Source organism: Protopterus annectens, chromosome 1.part0, assembly GCF_019279795.1.
Source record: "Protopterus annectens isolate FY-2018-M chromosome 1.part0, PAN1.0, whole genome shotgun sequence".
NCBI lineage: Eukaryota > Metazoa > Chordata > Ceratodontiformes > Protopteridae > Protopterus > Protopterus annectens.
In genome coordinates this window covers 1,974,049,551-1,974,055,009 of record NC_056725.1, presented here as the reverse complement: position 1 = coordinate 1,974,055,009, position 5,459 = coordinate 1,974,049,551, and the positions used below count along the sequence as shown (strand labels likewise).

General features: G+C 45.2%; 1 pseudogene; it reads left to right on the top strand.

Annotated features, from left to right (window-relative positions):
- The first annotated feature begins 1,277 nt into the window (after positions 1-1,277).
- On the top strand, positions 1,278-1,431 carry LOC122801931 (annotated as a pseudogene).
- The last annotated feature ends 4,028 nt before the right edge of the window (positions 1,432-5,459 follow it).

Below are 5,459 nucleotides of genomic sequence, written 5' to 3'. Positions count from 1 at the left end.
CTCATTGTCCAGTGGGCACGCACGATCTGGCATGATTTGGCAACCTTCAGGAGTTAAGGAATGAAGAGGCGTCCCATTGGAGTGCGAGTTTAAGTGCCCCAGTCCAGGTCCCAGACCCAGGGGAGGGAAGATGGGGCGTCCCATCACAGTGCGAGTCTGGGTCCCAGCCCTGGATGACTTCCCACCAAGTGTCTGCACAGGGTCAAGGCACCTTTCCCTACCACCAATCAATTGAGCAGTTGAACTCCTATTGGCAGAGGGCCCCCGCAGTGTGGCTCTGCAGGTCAAGGCATGTGGGTTGAACTTCTTCACCCAGGGAGTGAGGTGAGGGTGGGGGTGCTGAGCATTCTGCACCCCGCTGGGTCAAAGTTAAGGTGAAACTGATGAGCCTGGGCCAAGGCGACGGGGTCCTGTCATGCACTGTATCATTCCATGGCTGCCGTCCACCAGCAGTCACATGCCCTGAGCATGGGAGCTCCCTCTCTCTGGCTCTGAGCATGCCATGCTCCATGCCAGCCTGCTGCTCTCCTGGGTGGCAGTTGCCAGTCCATGACCAGCACCCGGGTTGCCCCCACCATGGAGAGAGGGAACCCTTCTGTCGGCAGAGGTGCAGGTTCCGGCCCTTCCTCTCTGCCTGCCTTTCAAGGTGCTTCTATCTGGTTGATCCTACCAGTAGCATATGCTTGTCTCAGAAATTAATCCATGCATGTCTCAGTGCACATGGTCACTATAGTGAAACTGCAAATGGCTCATTAAGTCAGTTATGGTTCCTTTGATTGTTCCACCATTACTTGGATAACTGTGGTAATTCTAGAGCTAATACATGCTGACAAGCACTGACCTCCAGGGTTGCATGCATTTATCAGGCCAAAACTAATCCAGGTCTTTGCATGGTATCTATTGTGACTCTAGATAAACTCGGGCTGATCACGTGCTCTTGTGGTGGCAAATGGACATTCAAATGTCTGCCCTATCAACTTTCGATGATACTATCTGTGCCTACCATGGTGACCATGGATAAGAGGGAATCAGGGTTTGATTCAGGTTAGGGAGCCTGAGAAATGGCTATCACATCCAAGCAAGGCAGCAGGCAGTGGTCATGGGTACCTGTGGAGGAGACGCCACTTCCCAGTGGGCATCGATTTGAAGACCCAAAAGGTCGGCCAGTAACCCTGATCTGGGTACCCATGACAATGCCTGTGAAACCTCACATGCTCATCAATGGTGCGATGCTGCATGGGCAGCGGTACCCCAGGCAACCTAGAAGAGAATGGTATGACTCTGAGTGGCAGATCACTTGGCTCATGCGTCAATGAAGTATGTAGTTCACTGCGAGAACTAATGTCAATTGCAGGACACATTTATCATTGACATTTTGAACTCACTTTGCAGCCCCAGGTTACTTCCTGGGCTATGCCTTTCTGAGGGTCATCATGCCTTCCATTGCCCCTGGAGGTATCCTGGCCCCATTAAAGGTGCAGCCAGGGAGTCGAGGGAGCCTGGCATGGGGTCCCCCATCCCCCCAGGGGGAGTCACGGATAGAGGAGAGGAGCCCCCACCACCCCAAGCTGAGAAAAGCTCATCCACAAATGGGAGGGCACAGGTGAACATCCAGCCCACCCCCGAGATGTCAGTAGTAGCACCACTCAGCTGCCCTCCTGGGGTGAGGCCTGACATCTGCCCACTCAGTTCTCGCATGCCAGAGCCACGTCATCCCTCCTCTGCTGTCCAAAGTCTGGCGGTGAAGGACTGGGATCAAGGGCTGGGGAGGCACATCTTTCAGCCCATCTCCACAGCCCCCACCAGCCCACCTTGACTGTGACCTCACTTGGAACACGACCTCAGATCAGATGTGGTGACACACTAAATTTAAGCATATTGCTAAGCGGAGGAAAAGAAACTAACCAGGATTCCCTCAGTAATGGCGAGTGAAGAGGGAGGAACCCAGTGCCAAATCCCTGCCCAGACAATGGGTGCAGGGAAATGTGGGGTACAGAAGCCCATCTCCCGGGCGCCGCCCAGGGAACCCAAGTCCTTGTGATCAAGGCTGAGTCCGCTGATGGTGTGAGGCTGGTGATGGCCACTGTCACGTCAGGATCAGGTCTTCCTGGAATCAGGTTGATTGTGAATGCAGCCCAAAGTGGGTGGTAAACTCCATCTAAGGATAAACACCAGCATGAGACAGATAGCGGACAAGTACTGTAAGGGAAAGTTGAAAAGAACTTTGAAGAGAGAGTTCAAGAGGGCATGAAACCATTCAGAGATAAACAGGTGGGGTCTGTGCTATCCCCTCACAATCTGGTTCCAGTTGTCAATCAATGCAAAGTTCCATTGTTTGGCTCTCATACAATGCTCCACTCCATGGTAGATGGTCAGCATCTGAGTGGTCTTCTCAGTTCTCCAATTGAGCATTCACACATGTTGAAGCCTCTTCACAGTAGCCATTTTGATGATAATATGGAGGTATCAAACTTCCAAACATTGATCGCTGAGGTCCCACTCAGTTTGCAAGCAGAAATGGTCTAATTAGTAAATGTATCAAAATCACAATGTAAAAGTGGCATTTATGGGATGGTATCAGGTCACTGGAGTGTATAATGCATGTCCTACATATTGTCCCATTGAATGATATCCATTGGGTATTTGCACGAAGCACCTTCCCATTACGCTAAAATATTGGTTAATGCACTGAATTCTGATAATGCGTGAAAACGATATTCTAAAACCTTGAATTTTATTGAACCTCATTACTTATGTATGGCACAAATGGGACTTAAAAGGTGTGTGCACATAGCTGGTCTTACTTTCAGGTACACCTGACTCATAAAATTAGCTGCAAAGGTAATGTTGCACCTGCTAGCATTGCTGTGGTGGGATATGTTTCTCGCTTATAGATCTATGTTATCGTTACTCTTTAGAAATATATGTGTACATGTTTAAACAGATACTTTTAGGGGAAATTCCTGGAATACAAAAAATGGATGTGACTTAATGGAGGGGTGTAGTATTGACTTGTGTGCATACAGGTGGGTTCATCTTCATGACTAACAAGCAGGGATTCAACATTTGCACTTTCACAAATAAATGTAAAGAGCACCAGTGAAGAGTATAAAAGGATGCAAATGTATATACTGCTGGTAACTTTGTACAGTCTGTGATATACTCATGGATACTAATGTATTCCATATGTTGCTATGTAGCATGTAGTTTAGTTGTAGTTATGTTATGGGTATTTATTAAGTGATGCTTAGTAAAATGTACTATAAATAGTGCCTCAAAAATATATATATCCATGTATCTGGTTATCTTGGACTGTCAGTGGTATGTTTATGGATAATGAGGCTTTCTAATGGTTTAAATAAGTTATTCAATTGCTACTGCACAGATGCTTTCTGCTAATAGTAATATAGTAGTGGTTACCACTGAACTTCATCTCATACTGACAAAATGGGGATAGCATTCACTGCTCGGTATTGATTGTGTTGATATAAGCTATTCATGTATAACAGTTCAGGTTAATATGACTGCTTTTTTTCCACAGACTGTCTGTTTATGCACATGTTGCATAACATCTGTTGATAATGCAGGATGTGCCTGATAGCCATCCAACATTATTGTTTTACACAATTTGTTATGAGTAGTACATTAATGTTAAGCACATATGGACTGTAATGATTATGTGGCACTATGGTGTTGCTGTTGTTGGTTTTCTGTGCCGTGATACCCATTTCAGTGGGTTCACATCTCAAACGCACCCTCTACAGATATCGTAACTTATGATATTGTTCAGTATCTTATGCATCAGACATTGTTTTCATATCACATATGTTGTTTTATATGTCACACTACTATACCAGGGACTATTTCACATAACTTTGCAGTGCACAGGAATGCAGTGAGTGCAAGTATGTATTATTTTGCATAACATTTTTGCATATAGAGTACCTTGTTGTTGCAGGTATATTCATGTATTGTTATTTGTGTGTTGCAGCAGCAGAACTGCATTGTGCACATGGAGGCATGCATGTTGAGAAGGAGTGTAATGACATGTTGCTGTATGATCTCAGTACATATATAATGCTGTAACCAACATTTATAATGCTGTCTGAATTCATTTGTATAAGTCCATCCACTTCTGCACAGAAGCAAGCTATGACAGGTCCTATACTGTTACTGTAACCATTACCTGTTATTGCCTCTGCCTCCTATCATGCCACTGGTGTATACTGCCATATTGATATTTCCCTGACATTGTAACCTACAGATGCATCATCTGGAGTGCAGGTACACAGATGCCCCACCATGTTCATAGGCTGCAGCACTGTGTATCACAACTGTGTTGTATGAAATTAATGTTCCTGTTTTCATACACAGGGATGTCTGGCCACAAATATACCATACATCATGTGAGGGCCACCATACCCTGTTACTGTGTTGTATATGTCATCATGTACCTATGCCCACATTTATGACTGTGTTTGCTTTGTCTATATTTTCCATGACAGACAAACTCACAGAGGGTGTAACTGGTATGATATTTCCTCTGTTTCCTACATGTCAGTACCATTGTGCTGTTACTTCTATTGTTGTCCTCCATTAATACTGTGTCCTTCTACCTCTGCCTAGGACAGCTGCCATTGGCACCTCAGCTGAGACCAACTGGTACTTGTACACATTACCTACTGTGGGTTGTATCTCTGTTGGAATGGTACATGTTGGCAAGTATGTGCTTACTAATACTGTGCTGATGCCTTTGTTTTCCTACAACAGTCGCATTTCAGTCCTCACCTCTGGCCACGGATTCCCAAGAGGACATGTCAGGTGTGTGTAATGTTATTCCACACATATATATCATGTATGTTGCATATATTTATTTTTCACATTTGTTTACCTGGGAAAGTCTGACTGAGACAGATCCCATTTTCAGCAGAGACCTGGGGCTCCAGACGCATGTCTTTGGAATGTGTGAGGAAACTGGATCATCCTGACGAAACCCACATGAACACAAAGAAGACAAGCAGACTCTGTACAGAAGGCACCTCAGCCAAGAATTAAACTGGAGAACCTCTTTCTGTGAGGTGACAATGCTAAGCAATGAACCACTGTGTCACCCTGTATATAACATAATTGTCAACTGCCTGTTATATAGGTTCCATGGGCCACAATCAGACACAACATCCTAGTAAGTCCTTAGCATCTGTAACATTGTAGTGATATTCTTGTGGGATATGTCAGTAAGGATATGCAAAAGTTGATATAAACATTTGCCTGACCTGTGTCATCTGTCTCCTCCTTTAGCATGAACAATGTCTCCATCCTCCTTTAGCTGTCCATTGATCTTGAGATGGGATCTGATGTGTCCCCCTATGCTAGTATGGACCCTAGCACACAGGGCACATATTTAGTGATACAGTCTGGCCCAGATGGTGACAGTCATATGAATAAGGCTCTAGCCTCAG